Source organism: Coenobita brevimanus, chromosome 63, assembly GCF_032717465.1.
Source record: "Coenobita brevimanus isolate Jiangsu-jjx chromosome 63, ASM3271746v2, whole genome shotgun sequence".
NCBI lineage: Eukaryota > Metazoa > Arthropoda > Malacostraca > Decapoda > Coenobitidae > Coenobita > Coenobita brevimanus.
The window spans coordinates 23,584,404-23,608,536 of record NC_137016.1 but is presented as its reverse complement, the minus strand read 5'-3'; the positions used below and the strand labels follow the sequence as shown (position 1 = coordinate 23,608,536).

Here is a 24,133-nt window from a genome sequence, read left to right as displayed (position 1 = left end):
TTTAAAAAGAATATAAACACCTTGTCACATTTTCTGCAGTGTTGCCTTTCTGCAAAGCATTTGATCGACATTCTCTTTTGCCACTTCGGGATGTACCCTGTTCAACACTCGCCTGACATTCTGACGTTTGCCTCCCTCCTTCGTTATTCTTCTGTATACCGTGGCACAAACACAGGACGCTCTTTCAGCTATTTATTGCCCTCCCTCCACTACATGTTATCATTGTTGCATTATTCATATTTTTCACTGCCTTTCATCATCCATACCACATCTCTCTTCAGTTTTGTCACTGGCATATTTTCAGGCACCAGACCTCCTCCTTGTGCACCACCCAACCCAACCACATGTACCATCTCTTTGCTATCGTCGGTGACAGTCATGAAATGAAATACAGAGAGGAAAATGTTATGGTTAAGCCTTTTACATTGTATGGACGAATCAGATTATTTTACTAAGGCTACCACAAGACGATCTTGATTTAAAAAAAATATCTATTGTCGTGAGGTATAAGTGTTTAGAGTATGCTACGGATTGCTTGACTTATTATTACCAGAAAATTATACCGATTTATTCTTAACTAGAGGGGCAGTCAGTGACGCGCACCCCTCCGACAAGGGCAACGTAATTTCCAAACCACTCTTCATAATGAGTTAGGTTTTCTCATCAATGATTAGGGTTTCGCATAACGATTTTCCGGGTCCAGAATCTGTAATACGTTCCGGATCGGTCCCAAAGGTTAGTCGATTGTTCCCTGGGATTTGGACTATCTACCCACCAAATTTGGTCCAAATCTCTCTTATAGTTTTTGAGTAATTCGGCTAGGAGACAAACAAACAAACAAACGAACAGGAGTGAAAGCACGCACACCTTGTCGGAGAGAATAAAATGCCCGGATGCGTCCATTACAGCGATGGAGCAAAAGAAATGGAATAAATATCAGAAACTTCGACATAACATATCAGTACATATTCCTCACGTACGAGTATACTATATACTGTATTATCATTCTGCTCTGATGTTCACTCCGCCCTCATCCCACATACACACTGTACGCTTAATCGTGTGCAAGCCCCTCCTCATTCATGTCCCAGGCACATGCATGCTCTATTCACACTTCATATGCAGATACTCCCTGAATGCCTCCTTGGAAAGCAATGTATACATCTGTATCTCACACAGAGGCACCGGCATCGTACCCGCATTCATGGATACAGTTGCCGACATAAATACTGAATCACATCATTACGACAAACAATGAAACAGTGAACAATGACGTGCAAAACCCAGTATAGCCACTGTGTGAGCCTGTTTTTTATTTTATTTTTTTATTTTTTTTTACGTAAGAAGTTTTAAGACGAAAAAGTCGAGTGATATTACTGTCCACAGCTGTTCAAGCAAGAGACTAAATATATACGTAGGATTTAATGAATACAAGGCAGAAAGGTCAAGCCAACCGACACTTGCATTAGTCAACTTCATCCCTTCATTCCGGTATTTTTGTGGTATATTTTTGCTATTTATAGACGATTTTATTCATCTTTGGAAAGACTTTTCGAAATGGAGAGATAATAGCCTTCCTTAACCCCTTCACAAAGAGGATTCCCTAAACCTGAAAAAAAAAAAAAATCATCTCAAGTTAGTATTGAGATCACGTCGTTGGAGTGAAGGGCTTAGGACTTCGATTGTGATGTATTAGTTTTAAAATTAATCATATTCGGAAACAAAGAAAATAGCTAATGCCACTGCCGGTAGTGACGAGGTAAGGTGTGATATAAAAAAACAATTCTAGTGAGGACAGTGGGGTAGCTAGTAATGTGAAGTAGAAACAGAAAAGTATAAGGAAGGATGCTCGCTAACGTTCAGGGAGGGATGAAAGCGTTAGTAAGGATAATGCTGGCTAACTTCTGCTGGTGATGGTAGAGCTGTGATCAATAGTTCCTTTACACAGTCGCCACACTGACAGAGCCTAATGACATCTTGCTAATTAACCCCATACTACGATGGCATCTTTGTATTAAATTATTGTTACAGGCAAACGAGTCTATTCAGTTCAAGAGAGGCTTTTCGAAATGGATGTCTTAGATACAGTCTTCATTAACTACTTCAGTACCAGATGTCGTTCCAGAACCTAATAAGGCCGTCCACTGATGGCAACACCAACCACAAAACAAGTCATCGTAGCAACAACAACCACAAAAGAAGTCATGGTGGCAACAATAACCATAAAACAAGTCATCATAGCAACACCAACAACAAAACAAGTCATGGTAGCAACACCAACCACAAAACATATCATCATAGCAACAACAAACACAAAACAAGTCATCGTAGCAACAACATCCACAAAACAAGCCATCATAGCAACAACAACCACAAAACAAGTCATGGTAGCAACACCAACCACAAATCATCATAGCAACAACAACCACAAAACAAGTCATCGTAGCAACAACAACCACAAAACAAGTCATCGTAGGCAAGGGATTGATCCAAAGTTATCGTCATGACTTGAAATTTCGCTTCTTCAGTACTGAAGCTCTTGAAGCTAAAAGAGATAATTGACAGGAACTGTGCAGTAGCAGCCAGTTACACAGTCTGTAAACTGTGTCCGATTCTATTGAGGTCTTGCTAAGGTGATCAGCAGGAATCAGAATAGCTGGAGCCTCGCATCATCAGTTGGGAATTCCACAGAAGTGACTGTCCCCCTCCGTTTCTGTGAATTATTCCTCGATAATCCCATACGACTCGTTTTGCCTGTCTTTGTCCTATTCTTGTGGTGGTCTTTACAGGTATAGCTACTGTTTGGTGGTAGGTGGTAATGACCATCATTCACTCACTTGATGTAGTGCTACCTACTTCTTCCTTCGCATTTATCACTTTTTTTTTCTATTTATTCCATCTTTCCTGATATTATCCTTCTTTCCAATCCAGGTAACTCTACATGAATGACAAGCCTAATGATTTCCTCTTACCCAGGAAACAATTTATAACGCTAGGTGGTAATCATATAACCAGATAATGGGATAATGTAGAGCCCAGTATGGTAACCCTGTTAACTGGGTGGAGGGATGTAAATGTGGCATTCATCCAGGAGTCAAACCTCCACACTCTTCCCTACTCCTTGCCACAGCGAAGCGTTGTATGCCGCAAGGGAACATGGATTCACTGCACGGGACAGCCATGCAGTTGATGGGTCGCCTCAGCCAGACAGACGGGGCTGCTCAACAACAGTAACAATAATAAGTCATTATCTGGCATGGACGAGCCGAGCTGTTGTAGGTGTTCCCTCTTCATGAGCTTATTCTCTCTCTCTCTCTCTCTCTCTCTCTCTCTCTCTCTCTCTCTCTCTCTCCTTGTTCACCGGTGATGTGGCCGACAAGCGGAAATTTGACGCGCACCAATAATTCACCAGTTTCAAGACACTAGGAAGGTAGGAGAGGAACCAGTGAAATCTTAGTGCTCCTCTATAGAACCTATACAGTGTCCTACCCGAAAACATGGCGACCCTAACAGAGCCACCCACGAACCCACAATCGGAAACTGAACGCAGTGAACCGTCCATAACCCATCCTACCACTGACTTTCTACACAATAATTTCACAAAAGTGCAACTCCAGAAAAGATGTAGAGAACTTGGCCTTTCTAATGTGTGGATGTCCAGAGAAAAACTCATAGAAGAAAATAATGAAAGAAACAAACAGTGGAAATCCCCCACCCACCACACAGGCAGACAGTGACGCTCCAGACAAAGCATACACACCTAGTGACCCTTCCCTAACAACTATAGAATGCATGGCCACAAAATTAAACGAAATCGTGAATGATAACAAAAAGAAAGACCTGGAAATAAAACATCTAAAAGGCGAAATAAACAAAATAAATTCAGTGGTTCAAGAACTCAGTAAACGTGTGACAACAGTGGAAACTCTGACCTCAGGTTTACACGTGGCAAAGCAGGTGACCTTGACCCCCCCTGATACCACAGCGACGACAGGTCAAGCTCCCCCCACCTCACTTCTACCACCACCACCACCACCACCACCACAAATACCTAAGATCATCGCAGTGAACAATAAAGTAATGGCGATAGAAGATCGGGTCTCCAGACTGGAGGAGCAGGTTAAAGTACTAACAAGCTCTACAAAACCAAAAGAACAAACGAACTCTCAGCTCAGTGATGTCCCGAGAGAACGACAACTTGAAGGAAAAACACTACTGCTAGGAGACATAAACTTAAAACCTTCCGAGCAAGACCTGCAGAACTGTTCCATCCGTACTTTGCATGAAGCAAACATGGACTTAATAAAATGCTGGGTGCAGGAAAAACTGTCATGGACCCCATCACGGTGCATGATCTACTGTGATCTTTTCAACGTAATGGAAAAAGAAAACTCTACTCCAGTAGTGGACAACCTGGGCGCACAAATAAGCGAGTTGAAAAGTAAAAACGACAACATGGACATCTGTGTGAGTCAACTTGCCCCCAGCCTACAGTCGGCACCTTGCAGGACAAAATAAATTCATTTAACAATCAAATAGAAAAATGGAGCAACTACAACGGAGTAAGCACCATAAACCCAAGCCTTGCCTTCACCCTGGGAACTGGTGGAGTGGGCGAGTCCTGCTACACTGCCCACGGTGAACACCAAGGATCGCTACTGAACAGGGATGGGGCTGTCCGATTACTCAAGGTAATGACAAAGCAATGGCCCGGCTTCAAGGATTGCATTAACTGGGACAAAGTCAAGAAAAACAGTCAGCAGATGAAAGAAAACGAAAATTGGCGCAGCAGACAGCAAAACCATGAACAAAATATTTATCGCCACGTGGATCGAGATGGTTGGGAAATATCAAGTCGAAACAGGCGCCACAACAGAAAACCCTTCCACTGACAGGACATAAGGGAGGAAATGGAAGAGGAGGGAGAAGAGGCACACTACCCCCTTGGAAGGCCCGAGACGCCTGCCTCCTCCCACCCCTCACCTGCCTACACCACCCTCCACCACCGTCACCACACTCACTACACTCGCACCCAACCCCGTTCCAGTGACCGCCATAGCAATGCTGGGTGTTACAATCGTAGTGATATGAATCATCACCAGTCAAGGTGCAGATTCGATCATAAAATACAGTGCTCCAAGTGTTATAACTATGGCCACAAAAGTCGACTCTGCCATCTTTACACTCTCTAGGTTTGTGGCAAAGAAGGTCAAGCCGATGGTTTATCTATCTATCTATCTATTGCCAGACGCCTCAATCCCGTTTGGGGTGGCCACAAACAAATCGCCTCCAAGTCGCCCTGTCCCCCGCCATTTCACTGCCCTGCTCCCAACTCACACCCCCCTCTCTCATATACCTCTCCACCCCATCCCTCCATCTCATCCTCGGCCAGATGGTCAAAGCTCTAATTTAAAAAAGGTTTTACTCACTATTGAACATATAAATGCTCAGTCCTTACTAGCCTACTTGGAAGAAGTAAAGACATTAATAAATGACAGAAACATGGATGTCCCTTGTGTCAGTGAGACTTGGCTATCTCCCCACACTCCGAATGCATATGTAAATATACCCAACTACACTGTGGACAGACGTGATAATGGCCCTGGGTCAGGTGTTTGTGTATATGTTAAGCAGTCCCTAAACTCAGACATCAATGAAAACAACGTAACACAGCAAACAGGCATTGAGGATTTATGGCTAAAAGTTCAGTGCAGAAAATTGCCTTCAGTTATAATAGGCTGCATGTATAGACACCCTAAGGCCCACTCAAACTCCTTCAAGTATAATGTCGATGTCCTACGAACACTGTGCACACATAACAAACCAATCTTTCTCCTTGGCGATCTAAATGATGATCTTCATCAGAATAATAGTAAATTACATCGTATTATCAGACACAATAAATTAACACAAATCATAAATAAACCCACCCGAATCACACCTACCTCAGTCACCCAACTCGACGTAATTATTACTAACAAACCCGACTTGGTACTGAACTCCGACGTAATCCCTCATCCTGTTGCAGACCACGATCTTATAACTACTATGGTTAATATTAGTAACACAAAACGACCCCCCACCCTACACATTTATCAAGACTTTCACCAATATGATAAGGACACCTGATCGCAAATTCTCAATGAAATCGATAACCTAAATAAATTTTAAACACAAATAACGTAAATGAGCAGGTTAATACATTAACATCAATCATTACCGGAAATTTTAAGTTTTGTGCTCCTATAGTTACCAAGAAGATACGCCGACCCCCCGCCCCTTGGATGACCGACGAAATACGTGAAGCTATGAAAAACAGAAATGAAGGCCAGAAAATCCTAAAAATAGATCGACTGAATCCGACATTACAGAGTCAATATAAAGATTTAAAGAAACAGGTTAAAAGACTAATATATATAACAAAGAAAAAATATTATCACAGTCAGCTTATAATCTCCAAAAATACCTCCTCAACCTGGAAAATAGTAAAAGACATAATTCCTTCCCTCAAACTCAAATCCAGTTTATGTATAGCAGAAAACGAACAAAACAAAGCCGATGATTTTAATGCCTACTTTGCTAACGTGGGAAAAAATACCTATGACAAAACCCAGCACTCCCCACAAGACAGACAAAGCAAGGTCGAAAGCGAAAGTGAAATAAATATAAATAGCGCAGCCTCGCACTCACGGCCCCATCCAGTTGACACAGATACGGTGAATCTATCAAACATCTTAACGAATCTAAATCATTCGGCTCCTCTGAAAACATTTCCCTTCGCTTCATTAAAGATTCCCTGTTCGTTATTGCTTTCTACCTAACATTCATCATAAACACCTCTATCACTACCGGTGTCTTCCCTAAACTATAGAAATACGCAATAGTTACCCCTCTCTTTAAAAACGGAGATAAAAGCAACACCAACAACTACCGTCCCATCTCTCTTCTCCCCATTTTCTCTAAAATCCTCGAAAAAATCGTGTCAACACAGCTCACAACATTCCTAGAATCTAATAAACTTCTCTCTAACAACCAGCACGGCTTTCGACCTAAATTATCCACTGAAACAGCCCTCACGGTCATTACTAACAAAATCTGTAACAATATGGATAATAAACGAATATCTTTATTAACCCAATGCGACCTATCCAAGGCCTTCGATAGCGTCAGCCACACCATTCTATTAAAAAAAACTCACTAAAACAAGAGTAGATACTTTTTGGTTCGACAGCTATCTGAATGAAAGAACACAGTCAGTCCGTTTAAATAGTACTGTCTCCTCAAAATTACTCAATTCATAAACTATGGTGTCCCCCAAGGCTCAATATTAGGCACAATATTATTCAATATTGCTGTAAACGACATGTCAGAATACCATCACTGACTGTGCACTAGTACAATACGCCGATGATACTCAATTTCTCCACAGTAACACAGTAAACGAGATCAACATTCTCATACAAAACAGAGGAAACCCTACGCAAAGCTAGCCTGTACTTCCCCAGAAACGGGCTGATGATGAACTCAAACAAAACATAATGAATCTGTATAGAGACTCGACAATTACTACCGAAATTACCAAGAGACATCAAAATACGACTCCATGACAGCACAATCGAACCAATCACACATGTAAAAAATCTTGTTGTATATATAGACAGGTATATGGTATTCGACAAACATATTAATGAGATGAACAAAAATGTAATGGGAATTCTAATGTATGTTAATAGAATTAAGGATTACTTTGACAAAGGAACTCGCAAAATCGTTGTACAATCACTCGTGCTAAGCATTCTAAATTACTGTAATATGTTATGGGGAACAACAAACACTACTCTTGTAACAAATGCTCAAAAACTCCAGAATTTTGCAGCTAAAATTGTAGATGGAAGAGCAAAAAAATACGACCATGTAACCCCTATCATAAAAGATCTAGAATGGTTAACCATAAAAGGTAAAATAATTCATGACACAGGGGTTGCCATCTTCAAATACCTAGATAATCTATACCCTGATTACCTTCAGAATCTTTCCATTGTAATTGATGTCACCTGCAGTACCACAAGGCAACGCAATAATCTCTACGTTCCCAAGGTTTACACAAATGTTGGTGTAACATCCCTATTAGTACAGGGACCTATACTGTGAAACGAACTTCCCCCGTATGTCAAGGAGACCAATAACTTAAAAACCTTTAAGTTAAGACTAAAAAATGTACTCCTTGAAAAATACTGAAAACCAACACAAAACAACTACTGTATGTGTATGTACAAACTAACTACTCTCTCTCTCTCTCTCCGTCCTGCGCTAAACCTCGCCTCCCACCCCCAGCCCCACACCACCCCCGTAGCCATCCCTCAGTAAACACTCCCCCATCCCCTCAAAACCTTTACCAATCCTAACTAATCATATAACCAGATAATGGGATGATGTAGAGCCCAGTATGGTAACCCTGTTAACTGGGTGGAGGGATGTAAATGTGGCATTCATCCAGGAGTCAAACCTCCACACTCTTCCCTACTCCTTGCCACAGCGAAGCGTTGTATGCCGCAAGGGAACATGGATTCACTGCACGGGACAGCCATGCAGTTGATGGGTCGCCTCAGCCAGACAGACGGGGCTGCTCAACAACAGTAACAATAATAAGTCATTATCTGGCATGGACGAGCCGAGCTGTTGTAGGTGTTCCCTCTTCATGAGCTTATTCTCTCTCTCTCTCTCTCTCTCTCTCTCTCTCTCTCTCTCTCTCTCTCTCTCCTTGTTCACCGGTGATGTGGCCGACAAGCGGAAATTTGACGCGCACCAATAATTCACCAGTTTCAAGACACTAGGAAGGTAGGAGAGGAACCAGTGAAATCTTAGTGCTCCTCTATAGAACCTATACAGTGTCCTACCCGAAAACATGGCGACCCTAACAGAGCCACCCACGAACCCACAATCGGAAACTGAACGCAGTGAACCGTCCATAACCCATCCTACCACTGACTTTCTACACAATAATTTCACAAAAGTGCAACTCCAGAAAAGATGTAGAGAACTTGGCCTTTCTAATGTGTGGATGTCCAGAGAAAAACTCATAGAAGAAAATAATGAAAGAAACAAACAGTGGAAATCCTCCACCCACCACACAGGCAGACAGTGACGCTACAGACAAAGCATACACACCTAGTGACCCTTCCCTAACAACTATAGAATGCATGGCCACACATACTGAGGTGGTTTGGCCATGTGGAGAGGATGGAGGGTGAAAGACTGACGAAGAGAGTGTATGTGAGTGAGGTGGAGGGGGGAAGAGGGAGGGGGAGGCCGAGGATGAGACGGAGGGATGGGGTGGAGAGGTATATGAGAGAGGGGGGTGTGAGTTGGGAGCAGGGCAGTGAAATGGCGGGGGACAGGGCGACTTGGAGGCGATTTGTTTGTGGCCACCCCAAACGGGATTGAGGTGTCTGGCAATATATAGATAGATAGATAGTGAATGATAACAAAAAGAAAGACTTGGAAATAAAACATCTAAAAGACGAAATAAACAAAATAAATTCAATGGTTCAAGAACTCAGTAAACGTGTGACAACACTGGAAACTCTGACCTCAGGTTTACACGTGGCAAAGCAGGTGACCTTGACACCCCCTGATACCACCGCGACGACAGGTCAAGCTCCCCCCACCTCACTTCTACCACCACCACCACCACCACCACAAATACCTAAGATCATCGCAGTGAACAATAAAGTAATGGCGATAGAAGATCAGGTCTCCAGACTGGAGGAGCACGTTAAAGTACTAACAAGCTCTACAAAACCAAAAGAACAAACGAACTCTCAGCTCAGTGATGTCCCGAGAGAACGACAACTTGAAGGAAAAACACTACTGCTAGGAGACATAAACTTAAAACCTTCCGAGCAAGACCTGCAGAACTGTTCCATCCGTACTTTGCATGAAGCAAACATGGACTTAAAAAAATGCTGGGTGCAAGAAAAACTGTCATGGGCCCCATCACGGTGCATGATCTACTGTGATCTTTTCAACGTAATGGAAAAAGAAAACTCTACTCCAGTAGTGGACAACCTAGGCGCACAAATAAGCGAGTTGAAAAGTAAAAACGACAACATGGACATCTGTGTGAGTCAACTTGCCCCCAGCCTACAGTCGGCACCTTGCAGGACAAAATAAACTCATTTAACAATCAAATAGAAAAATGGAGCAACTACAACGGAGTAAGCACCATAAACCCAAGCCTTGCCTTCACCCTGGGAACTGGTGAAGTGGGCGAGTCCTGCTACACTGCCCACGATGAACACCAAGGATCGCTACTGAACAGGGATGGGGCTGTCCGATTACTCAAGGTAATGACAAAGCAATGGCCCGGCTTCAAGGATTGCATTAACTGGGACAAAGTCAAGAAAAACAGTCAGCAGATGAAAGAAAACGAAAATTGGCGCAGCAGACAGCAAAACCATGAAGAAAATATTTATCGCCACTGTTACTGTTACTATCAACATTATTATATCTGTTATTCACTATTACTATTACTGCTTCTACTAGTACTACTACTGTTATCATTTTTATTATTATTATTATTATTATTATTACTATTATTATTATAGTTATTATTATTATTATTATCACCATCGTCATTATTTTCACCGTTATTGTTATTATTATTGTTGTCACTTACTACTACTACTACTACTACTACTTTTTGTAAATAAAAATCACCTCCATCCATTGGTGAATTACATTGTGAAGATCAAAACCAACCTTCCTAATACAATTCACCATTTGGAGTTGTAATGTGAAGGTTAACACTAACCTTCATATTACAATCCGTTGGCCTCAAGCACGCCAACGGCTGTGGTTACCAACCATCTACTATTACTATTATTATTTTATTTCTTATTTATTGATATTACAGTGAAAATAAAGACATTAAACTATTAGAGTAGCTGGTCTATGCGACTCTCAACCACTGTAGCTTCGTAATCCATACCCGCCAGAGAAACAGGCCTGAGGCCTGATGATCTTGTGTCCCTGAGACAGCAGAGCAGATCTCACGAGGGAGAATGAGAGTCGACATCTCATCCAGGCCATAACAGAACTCTGCGGTTGACGTTTCTTCTCAGAAAGAACCTCTGCCAGTCTCGAATAGAATCTCACTGCCACTGGACCCATCCCACCTGATGTCGTGAACACAAGGGGAGTGAATCGACCGTGGTCCACATGTTGGATCCTTTCTTGATAATTTCTATTTTTTTCTTGTTCATTCCTCTTGTGTGCAGCTTCGAGAGCCAGTTCACGATGACATGCTGCCATGGGATCGAATATCCTGATGTCGAAGAACGCCCTCTGCCCACGTGTCCAGAAACCTCGAGCACTGACATCCAAACTTGCATCATTTGATGTGTTTGCTGTTCTGTGGGTGAAGCGCTCGCCATCCAGGGGTAGCAGAGCTAGCTCAATCGTGACATCATGGCATATTTCCTGCAGCATTTTGGCAGTGAGGTCGCGTACTTCATCGTGTCGGATGCAAACAAAGCCTCCCTTCTTGCATACCATTGCATGGTTTGCTTCAAAGGCAGTGCCACAAGCACAATGTTGAGGCAGGTTCTCTATTGGCCACCCATATCTCAAGGCTATGGCGTCAATAAATTTTTGTTTGTTGAAGTGGAAGCCTTTTGCCTTGAGAGGCAGGGTTGTGAGCCAGTTCGATGCCCCAACCTCCTGTGCAATTTCAAATCTTCTGCACTGGTCTGGTGTTAGATGTTCGATTATGTGCTGCAGCTGGTCTTTTTGTCTTGCTTCACGCTCCTTGCTTATCTGTGTCTTTATGTCTTTCTGCCTTTGGTGGTCGATTTCACTCGTTTCAACCTGGGCGCAGATCTTCTGTGACAAGGATTCGGTGAGCCTGAGTGAATTTCTGTGTTCATAGCTTGCCACGGCTACTGGATTTATAATGCCAAGGCCTCCCATCATGGGTGGTAGTGCTAGAAGGTCCCTCTCTTCTGGTGTGGGGATGTGGCCATTGGTTAGAGAGGGGAGGAATGAATCCCTGATTGCATCCTCCAGTGGCTGTAGCAGCAACTCGATGTCTTGTATGGTCCTCATCACGAAGACCCACTTGTGCTTTACATCATAGGTAAATGCACTGTATGCTGCATGGGGCTCTGTTTTTACATGGCTGGATAGTGTATGAATTTCTTCTACCCATGTCTACCTTATCACTCACATATTTGTCTTTGAATTTCTTAGTTCCAATCACAGCCCCTAGATACCTCTGACCTTCCTTGGTCACTAACACGTTTGTGCCTCTAAATGCCTCTTGTGCATCTTGATAGTAAGCTGGTTTCACGATCAAGATGGACTACTACTACTACTACTACTACTACTACTACTACTACTACTACTACTACTACTGCTACTACTACTGCTACTACTACTGCTACTACTACTGCTGCTACTACTACTACTACTACTACTGCATTTACTACTACTACTGCTGCTACTACTATTATCATAAACAACTCAGCTATCTCTGACAGTAACATTAACAATCATCTTATCTGTAAATCTATTTAATGTGCAATAAATGAACTTAACCCTTAGGCACCAACTGTGTATAATGATAATGAACATAAGAACATTAGAACATAAGAAGAGAGGATAACTGCAGTAGGCCGGTTGGCCCATGCTAGGCAGCTCCTAGAAGAGTAGCTGAACTACAAGAATGAGAAAAGGACAGCAAAGAAGAAGGCTCTCCCCCGCCCTCCAAACCCTCCAGCCGATGCCGGCAGGAAAAAGTCAGAAAGAACACCACGCAGTATAGAAAAACTGGAGTGGACATTTTACAGGAAAGTGTCAAAGGAGAATAGAGACTATCATAGTGAAACCTGAAAAGGAAAAATTATGAATTAATATTGGTTATAAGATTTTTTTTTCTATACCCACCCCTTATTTGCTATATGCTTATCTAGCCTATCCTTGAAACTCTCAATGGATGAGGCAGCAACTACTTTACTAGGTAGCTTATTCCATTCGTCTACTACTCTATTACCAAACCAATTTCTACCTATTTCACTATTGAAACGGAATTTCTCTAGTTTGAAACCATTATTTCTAGTTCTATCCTGTATGCTCACTTTAAGTACCTTGCTAATATCTCCCTTATTTATACCCTTCATCCACTTAAACACCTCAATTAAGTCACTCCTTACTCTACGCCTCTCTAGCGAATGCAAACTTAGTCTTTTCAGTCTGTCTTCATATGACAGGTTCCGAACGTCATGTATCATTATTGTCATTTTTCTCTGTACATTTTCTAACGAATTAATGTCCATTCTATAGTAAGGATACCAAAATTGTACTGCTTAGCCTAAATGTGGCCTTACTAATGCTAGATAAAGTTGCAGTATTACTTTTGATGATCTATTGCTCACGCTTCTCGAAATAAATTCTAGGACCCTATTTGCTTTATTTCTCGCATTAATACAATGATGCCTTGGTTTAAGGTCGTTACTAACCATAACTCCTAGATCCCTCTCGCATTCCGATTTGATAATTTCTTTGTTATCTAAGCTGTATTTAGTGTCTCCAATGGTCTTGCCTACGTTAAATACTTCACATTTTTCAACGTTAAATTCCATTTGCCAAGTTTTAGACCATTTGGACAATGTATCGAGGTCTTTATGTAAGTTACGGCAATCGTCAGTCGAGTTAATGATACGCCCTATTTTTGTATCGTCGGCAAATTTACTGATGCTGCTAGTGATTCCTAAGTCTAGATCATTTATATATATAATAAATAATAAGGGACCGAGTACTGAACCCTGTGGTACACTGCTAGTTACTAATCTCCAATCCGACTTAGTTCCATTTATTAATACTCTCTGCTTTCGTCCTTTCAGCCAGGATTCTATCCATTTTAAGATATTGCCGTCTATACCGTGTGCTCGAACCTTTCTAACTATACAGGGTGTTCCAACACCTTAGCCCCCCCCGTGCGCAGCATAACTGGGTCGTCACTAACTAAAATCACTAATACAGTAGGAAAGTACATTTAATTGCTTATTCAAATACCAAATTTTATGGTAATCTAATAATTATTTCTCTTTTTATTACAGATTTTGTGAAACATGTCTTTGGTGAATGATTCAGAGAATTTGAGGTGGATATGCCGCATTATGGCCATCACTTTTCGCATCGCCAAAGATCAGCCGGCAGGAACCATATCCCGATCCTGGGTTGCCAGATACTTGAAGAGATCTGAAGACTTTGTCAAACGTAATTGGAATCGTGATCCATTTGACTGCGAGATGGACAGCCGGTCTGCTCAAGTGGCAGAAAGCTTGTCTCAGGAAAGCAAGGAAATCATCACCGAGTCGCTTGCTAGAGAGAAAAAAAGTATCCGCGGGCTTCAAAAGGAGATTGAACGGATTCGAGGGAAGAAAAAGAGTCTTGCAAGCATCCACAGGTTTCTTCTCTCCATTGGTGCCAAGGCTTTTCATCAGGTTCCAGCGCCAAAACTGTCGCAGAAAAATGTGGAGGATCGCATGTGGTTTTGTGAGTTTTTGAGCGAGTGGACAACAGATGATTTCCTTTTCTTGGCTCCTTCAGATGAATTTTTTATTTATGAGGTTCGTCGTCCCAACTTTCAGAACGACAGAATTTGGGCTCTTAACACTGATGACATTCCGCAGGAACTGAAGATTCGAGAGAGATCAAAATCTGAACAATGTGTTGGTATCTTTTTGATGTTCACAGCGAAAAGGTTGATGTGGGTCGTCAAAGAACAAGGACAATCATGGAATGGAAGATACTTCCGAGACATTGTGTTGACTCAACATGTCATTCCATTCCTAAAAAGCTCAGAAAATGTCCTTAGCATCAAGGAAACCACATTTCTGCATGATCGAGCTCCGTGCATGAGTGCTCTGGCAACGCAAAATCTTCTGAAGGCAAACAAAGTTGATTTTTTCGGAAATGATGAGTGGCCCGGAGCATCGCCTGACCTCAACGCCTGTGAACATTTGGGAGCAATACTTAAGGACAGGGTTAAACAACGTCTCCAGAACGCCGGGGAAGACCTGCTTACTGTGGCCAATGTCCTCGAAGAAATGGAGTTCGACCGCGAGTTGTTTGTGTCACTCCTGGAATCTTACCCGGCACGATTGGAAGCAGTTCGAGCGGCGGCCGGTGGGCACACCAAATATTGATATAAATTCTTACAAGTGTGCACATGTGTTGGCAATTAATACAGTTATTCTGTCATATATTTGTTTCCTTTCTACCTTTTTTAATATAAGCTGGGCAGGGGGGGGCTAAGGTGTTGGAACACCCTGTAGTAGCCGCAGCAAGAAATGAACGCTGTGGTGGGGCAGCCGGTCATCCGGGGATTCCCCCACTGTAGCCATATCCACATGTCACCGACCATAGAGGTAGGATGTCACCGACCATCGGCCACCGCTGCAGCCCCGCTCCATGATCCTTACCCTGTGTCTCTGGCTTTCTCTTTCTCTCTCGGTTTCTATATAAACTGGTGTATTTCCGAAACTAATTATGAAATTATTATGACTTTTGTTCCACACCACCACTGAGGTAAAAATCAAGGAGAGTTTTCTGTATAAAGGTTTCCCCCCCCTTGTCTAAGGGCAGGTCAGTTCTGGCGAGTGTATAATTATAGGTCAGGCGGAGGTATCGGCAAGGCCGGACTCCCCCGCTCATATGCCACATTTAGGAGGGGGGGGGAAACCTTTATACAGAAAACTCTCCTTGATTTATACCTCAAAGGTGGTGTGGAACAAAAGTCATAATAATTTCATAATTAGTTTCGGAAATACACCAGTTTATATAGAAACCGAGAGAGAAAGAGAAAGCCAGAGACACAGGGTAAGGATCATGGAGCGGGGCTGCAGCGGTGGCCGATGGTCGGTGACATGTGGATATGGCTACAGTGGGGGAATCCCCGGATGACCGGCTGCCCCACCACAGCGTTCATTTCTCGCTGCGGCTACTATAACCGGTCGTGTGGGATCCTATCAAAAGCTTTCCTAAAGTCCAGATATATAACATCGTAAGCTTTACTGCTATCTACTGCTTCATAGACCTCCGAGTAGAATTATAAAAAGTTTGTGAGGCAGGATCGTCCTTGCCTGAATCCTTGCTGACATTTTCGTTTATAAGATTAAATCTTTCTAAGTGTTCTCTAATCTTATTTGCCAAAACTGACTCCTAACATTTTTCCTACTATTGACATTAGACTTATTGGATGATAATTCGACTCAGCTGATTTATCACCCTATTTAAAGATGGGCACTACGTTTGTGGTCTTCCACTCCCCTGAAACTTCTTCTGAAATTAAAGCGTCATTAAATAATGTTATAAGTGGCTGACATAATTCTTCTTTGGTTTCTTTTATAATTTTTGCATATATATCGTCCGGACCTGGCGATTTTTGAGGTTTTAACTTATTATTTTCTTTCAATACATCCTCCTTACTAATGATTATTTTACTAAGAATATTTTCCGTATTCTCATCATAAATATTTGCTGCTTGAGGGACCAGGTCTAGATTTTCCTTGGTGAATACTGATATGAAATTATTATTTAGTATGGAGCACATTTCCTTATCTTCAATGGTAATGTCACCTGATTCTGTTCTGAGTGGTCCTATCCTATCTTTATTTTTCGTACGGTACATTTGATAAAAACCCTTAGGGTTTTCTTTCGATTCACTAGCAACCTTAATTTCATAACTTCTCTTTGCTTTTCGTATCTCCCTCTTTACCTCTTTATTTAAAATTGCGTACCGGTTACGCAAGTGTTCCTCTCCACGTTTTATTTTTCTATATATTCCTTTCCTTTGGCCTATGAGAGATTTTAATCTGTTGTTTAACCATCTTGGTTCTGAATTATTCGTTCTAAATGGTTTTGAAGGGATATATCTAACTTGGCCTCCGTGTATTATATTTATTAACTCGTTATACTTCTCACTGGTCAAACGTCTGCTTGGTACTGGAGCTGAGTTAATCCCCGTCACCTGGACTACACTCCCATCTGCCACCTCACCTTCCACAGACACCGGGCGCACATTCCCACGTGTTTCCTGCCCCTCACCTATGACCTGGGATTCCCCACTGACCTGCCACTCCCTAATACAGCTATTCTCCCTACGGAATATCGCTCTAAAATAAGTTCTTAAGCCATAAAATCTCCTAGAAGAAAATTAGGAATGGTGGAGGTATTTTCAGTGGAACAGACACCCCAAATAAATATGAACTTAATTTCTTCATGATCGCTATTACCAAGTCGTCCACCAACCTCTATATCATTAATGATATTTTCTTTATTAGCTAAAACCAAATCTAGTATATTATTACCTCTGGTGGGCTCCCTGATATACTGATAAAGGAAATTATCCTGTACTAGATCTAGAAATTCCTCTGACTCTGCATCCCCTGTCTTATTTCTCCAATCTATCCTTGGCAGAATAAGGTCCCCTACAATTATTACTAAGCTGGACTGTGATGCTTTCCTAATTTCCTCCCAAAGGTATTTACTATCTGCTCTACTTAATTTTGGAGATCTGTAAACAGCTCCTAAGACTAATTTCTCCCTATTGTTACTAATTTCAACCCAGACACTTTCAGTGTTCCTATTTAATGTCTGCTTTATTGTAACAGTTTAATGAATCCTTTACATAAATAGCTACCCCTCCCCCCTTTTTTCCCAGACGGTTTGACACAAAAATATTATAGCGTTTTATTTGATATTCTGCTAAAAATTCTCGAGTGTCTGTATTCATCCAAGTTTCACTAATAACGGCAATGTCTATTTTCTCTGAACAAATTAAAGTCCTCAGTTCATCCATTTTATTACGTAAACTCCGGCTGTTTGTGTAGTACACTTTCAGATTATTACGAGTAGTTATGCCTTTACCTTGGGATTTACTGTTTTTTATTTCATTACTAACTGGGAAACTCTTTACTTTACTGATATAAAAAAAAATTGTGTATTCTCGCTTATCGCCCTTCTGTCATCGCTTGTTCTGTCATCTATCATCGCCTGCTCAGTTTGAGGTGCCTGAATGGATGAATCAACACTAATGGTTGAACTTTTGTTCTTAATTTTGCAAGTCTTGATGCAGCTATCGAAACATGGTAATAATAATTTCTGAGTGTAGTTGCTGTAACTTCCTGTACGTCTACTTCTCAACCTCGAAAAAATCCCTCTAACTCCCTATCTATCATTCCAGCTAAAACAGTAACTCCCTGCCTGCTAAGATGAGTCCCATCCCAACTATACAAGGCACTCCGTCCATAAAACCGGTCCCAGCTGTCTATGAAAGGTATTGCATTATCTTTGCAATACCTTTTAAGGCTGCAATTAAACCCTATTGCCCTGCTCAACCACTCCCTCCCAACCCGCCACCTGGGTAAAACACCGAGCACTACAGGGGTTCCTCCCCTCTCCCTAGCCTTCTCTAACATCAACTTGTACCTTTGCCACAGTACCTCACTCTTACGCTCACTAATATCATTGCCTCCTACACTGAGGCACATAGTGGGTTTGTCACCACTATCCTTCACGATATTTGATTTTTTTTCTGTTACATTAGCCACCTTGGGCCCTGGAAGACACACATGTTTAGCGAGTGGAATATGCATGGCTCTGTTAAGAGATCTCACCTGGGAGTCTCCAACAACAGCAACATTTTTCATATCTTTCTTGTTCTGATTATACTTACCAGTACTGGAAGTTCTCTCACCGTCCTTCTCCTCTACTTCCTTCTCTGCTTTCCCTTCACATTCGTCCCGTAGTGCGTCGAAGGCATTAGTGGTCTTAACTTCCGTTTGCTTCTTAAGAGTGAACTTCGTTGCACCCTTGTGAACTTGTGTCCAACCTTCAACCTTTTTTCTCTTTCTCCTCCAACGTCTCCCCCAACAATTCCTTCATTTGTGACTTCTCCTGCCTGAGAATTTATACTTCCCGCTTCAGTTTGAGAAATTCCTCCTTTAATTCAAGGTAGTCCTTTACAAAACCTGCAGTGAGGTCACAGCTCTCTGCCGAGGAAGCCATTATGCACAAATCCACACAAGGTAGCACAGCAATATCACGGGTCACTACAACACACTAGCACAACACTTTCACGGATCACTTGCACAGCACTATCACAGGTCACTACAACACACTAACACAACACACAGGTCACTAAAACACACTAGCACAACCTTATCAGGTCACTAGCACGTCTGAGCAGACTGACCTCACGAGAAATAACCCTTATATATACTCTACTGGAGTTCTTCAATACTTCTGCAATAAATATATGAAGATTCCCCGTCTAAAACTGCAATGTAAATAATGGTACAATTAAACATGTAACAACACATTGCACAAATATAATGCTACAGGACATGTACCCAAATAAGGCTGCAGTCATATATTGTAAATACTTTGTGTATTATGTAACAAGACTAGCCACTGTTGGTGGATTTTAACTTATTATTATTATTATTACTCTCTCTCTCTTTCTCTCTCTCTCTCTCTCTCTCTCTCTCTCTCACACGCACCTAATCATTCCCCCTGTCTACTGTACACACAGAGTCGGGGTGATGGGTGGCGAGGAAGGGGTACTGGCAGGGGACGACAATGCTACTGAATACTTCACCTCCAGTGATGAGGTGTACCTCATCATTAAGGACCCCAACGACCTGCATTATCCCTGGAAGGTGGACCACAGAGAGAGAGAGAGAGAGAGAGAGAGAGAGAGAGAGAGAGAGAGAGAGAGAGAGAGAGAGAGAGAGAGAGAGAGAGGGAGGGAGAGAGAGAGAGAAAAAAAAAAAATTGTTCATACACACTCATAATTTTAACTGTCAGTCCAGCTGTGAAATGTAATTTGTGCAGTCTGATGCGTTTCTTCACTTTTCATCTGATAATGTGCGGAAACGGCTTCTTGGCCACCAGTGGAAGAGCTTAGGACCGTAGTCTTAAACTGTGGGCAGGCGTTCACCTTGCACTATCCGTTTCATTTGGTAATCTTAACACACGAAAGGGAGAGCGTTTCCCTGCGAATGGGAAAGGATTACCGCAGCATAGTACTGGAATATACGGGGAGTCTCATAGCACCCCTTTGCATGTCCCATCATCACAGTATAGTAACCTTATGCAAAGAAAACTATGTAGAATTTGTAGGACTGAATGGTGTGTGTCTGTGGAGAATTTTAATTTAATGATAAAAACATCGTGTAAAGAAAAACATAAGCATTTTATTTTTTTGCCGTTTTATAAGATTTCACTTCTCCGGAATTGGTTAATTTACCAGTAGACGAAAACAAAGGTGAGAAGTAAATGCAGGCAACATGAAGACAGAGGTGTACACCGTGGGTGGATGTAGTGCAACATGCGGATGTAGGTGTATACCGTGGGTGGATGTAGTGCAATATCGGAAAGTAGGTGTACACCGTGGGTGGATGTAGTGCAACATGCAGACGTAGATGTACCCGGTGGGTGGATGTAGTACAACATGCGGACATACTTGTACATCGTGGATGGATAATTTATTGTAAGCATACTCTTAAACAGAGTATTCAAGAACAAATGTTAGTCTTTACTGCTTTAAGAGGTAAGACCTGCTCACAATAAGAGATTATACTGTATGTAAATTTCAGAAACTGTCGTACATTTATATTAAATAAGATTTTAATTTTTTAAGTTAATCAGGGCTACCAAATGTTTGCGGCGCCTACCCACACGAAGGAGAGCGTTCTCACGCTTTCAAGATTACCACAAGTTGAAGGTGTGAGCTTCCACTTCCAGCGAGGTTTGGGAAGGGTAACCCTTGGCCTCAGTTTCATGACCACGGGCGTTAGTCTCTGTGTGTAATAATTATGCTGTGGTTTGATGCACAACAAACAGAAATGTGTAATTGTAGGAACTTTTGTAAGATGCTGTTGCACATCACCGCATCTGCCCACAGGCTACTCACTCGTGCTGCACACGCCATAAAACCAATCAGTCACATGCTGCAGCCTGCATATTCGATTCAAATAGCGCGATTGGACTGACAGTTAAAGCTGTGCTTGTACAAGTTTCCCAAAAACGAAATAAACTCGTCCTCCCACAGTGACTGGTAGGCGCAGATCCAGATTGTGAAAACCATATTTTGAATTTGGAGTGATATTTAGAAATTGTGCGTCACAGTGTTTATGTATGTTAAAAAGATATAACACATCTTAGCCACCTAACTCTGACTTTTCCTATTTTAATTTTGCTGCTGACAGACGATTTCATTCTACACTGGAGGGATCTCCCTAGTAGTAAAAGGGTTCGTTTAGGCTATGCTCTATCTCTCTAGGTAAAAAAAAAAAACGTCAAACTGAATCAAACCGTATGTAAAAGGGAAGAGTTAAATATATAAATATGTTGACTGACCGAAGGTTTTAACTGTCGTTAACCAACCCTGTCTTCCCTCCCGGTGCAGTTCATCCCGTTCTTCTACCTGCACATCACCACCTACTTCGTCACCCCCGTCTTCGGCATCATGGGTAATGTGGCCGTCATCGTACTCATGGCTGGTGAGTAAGGCATGATGGAGGGGATGGACCTGGGTAAGAACAACTGTAGGTAGATTAATGAGAAATTCACGTACCTGGCTGTCTTACTTCCATATTCCTGACTTAGTCATCTTGCTTCTGTATACACTTCTACCCCGTGTACTAGTGAGCAGTAAGTTGCTGCTATTGCTGCTGGTGATGATGACTCTGTTCCCTACTCCTCTTTTGCTCATGTGGCTGAAGGACTCACTTCCATAATCTTAACATATTTATATGCCTGTGTTACTCATTTCCACCTCATTTACAAAGAACAGGATATTTTGGTTTGATGATGATGTTGATGATGATAGTGATGAGCTGTACTTTTATCTTACTAATTTGGCTATTTTACTCACTTTCACCACGTGTTTTGATAGGAACATGGTGATTACGATTCACTTGGACATTTTTCTCCGTGTGTTGTAATGTGTAATAATTTTTTCATTCATTCTCATACTCATCATACTGATCCGTCCCTTACATGATGCAGCGTCAGAGAGTAAATAGACTCCTACAAATCCCATGTAATTTTGTGCCCTTATCATTTGCTCCATCACTTTCCCTGTCTCTGTCATCCTCCCAGTTAGCGTCCCCACTCACTCCCAATCATCCACCCACACTCAGTAACACTCGGTTCCAATACCTGTCTTGTCCTTTACCCACTCCTCTGTCATCTCTCCTCTCACAACCTCATTCACCCTCATTTTGTACTTATTCAGGTTCTCTTCTACTGTCATTCAGTTCATTCATCTCTTCCTTGTATTTATTCACCCATGCGACTTACTTCGTTCATTCTAAGGGGGAGGCGGTGGCTCAATCGGTAGAGAGGTGGCCTGCAGTCCTACCGGACTCAGGTTCAAATCCCCGCTGGGGCAGGGAACAGTTTAAGGATTTGAATTTCATAAAATCAGACTTTACTGATCTACCAGAAAACCCGCCGACATGTCGTAAAAATAACCCCGCTAATACCAATACACCAGTCCTGTATGAGACAGCCCTAGCATGTATTCAATATGGACGGTGGGTGTTAGTGCCAAATTGGTGACATGTACAGGTGTATGATAGGTAGGAGGACTACTAGGCCTTGAGAGCAGGCTGTGAAGCCTATGCTCTGAGTCGGACACATAAAAAAAAAAAAATAGTAAATTCAGCTGCACAGCCCAATTCATTATATTACACAAACCAAGTCTGCTAAAACTTGGGCTAACAGTGAAAGCCATACTTTGCACCTACTTTTATTGTCCCTTGGTCCTAAGTTTGGCAAAGAGGGAAAGCAGAAGTATGTGGCTTTCAAGGTTAGGTTAGACTGCGAGATCTGTTAAGTGTGTGTGTTATCCTTGGACAAATAGGGCTTTTATATCTGGGTCTGCAATTCTCTTGAAAAATTCTTCTTTAATTTTCCATGTATTCTCTCCTTTATCATCCCACTTGACGCACCCATCTACTCATTCATGTTCCTCCTTAACAGATCCACTTACTTTAAATATCCTCCCACACCGCTAGCCCATCCACCAAACTCATCCACATCGATTTACTGAGATATCCTCTTACATCACCACAACATACCACTCTCCCCTACCCACTATGCTTATCCATCTTCTCCTCTCCTCTGTCACGAGTTGGCGCGATTTTCTCTCTAAATAAACACGTGACATTGAACTTTGTGGGAAACCGCGAATTCTAGTGAATTCCCATAAGTATCACACAGTCAACCGCCACGTATTCACCCGATCGGGAGTGTTTTCAGAACATTTTTCACTGTTTCATAAGTGATCGTCCTTGTGCGCGACATTAGCGCTTCCGCTGAGTGATTTGTTATGGGCGTGTTTTGCTTACTTCTAGCCGTTAGCAAGTGCGGCCTGACACTCGCCTCTCTCTCACAATTTGAATTTAGTTAGGATTGAAGCGCCGTGAGACCAGGTCGTTCTTCAGCGGGTTCCTGAAATCTCCACCTAGTGTGAGCTGGTGAGAGGTTTAGCATGGCAGCGTCCTTCCTCAGCAACGACGCCCAGTCCATTCTGCTTAGCCCACTTTTCTGACCAGTATTTTTCTTTCATTTTTCCTAGGCATAAGAGTTTAGCTTTTGAGTGAGCGAGTGAGTGTGTTCTCCTTATTTTGAATTCATTTTGAAACATGTAACGTAAATTTAACTCATTGTAATTAATAAAGTCACAGTTCTTTTCTCTTGAGCTTAATGTAATGTAAACTCGTGTTTTATTTCTCCCCATTAAGCTTATTTCACTTATAGCTCCTAGTTTGCATAAACGCTTTGCATTATTCATAATTGGTACTTAGGCCAGTCCTCTTGTATTAAGCTTAAAATCCGTTGTGCAACCAGGAGTTAATTGCACCAACAAGAACCTGTTTATCATTAATAGCATTAGTTGTTGATTGTCAGAGGAGTCACTTTCTCCAGAGGCCAACAGTACTAATAAACAGCACTTGTGAGTAATTAGTCTCTGCTGTGTACTGTTGAGAAAGTTTATAAATTCTCGTCCTTAGAGAATCGGCGAAGTAAGCCGGCATAAAGAAATCATTGCTTGAGT

At 42.0% G+C, this 24,133-nt stretch overlaps 1 pseudogene; it reads left to right on the top strand.

Annotated features, from left to right (window-relative positions):
* Nucleotides 1-19,607: 19,607 nt before the first annotated feature.
* Nucleotides 19,608-24,133, top strand: part of LOC145404396 (cholecystokinin receptor type A-like) — an 85,155-nt pseudogene continuing 80,629 nt past the window's right edge.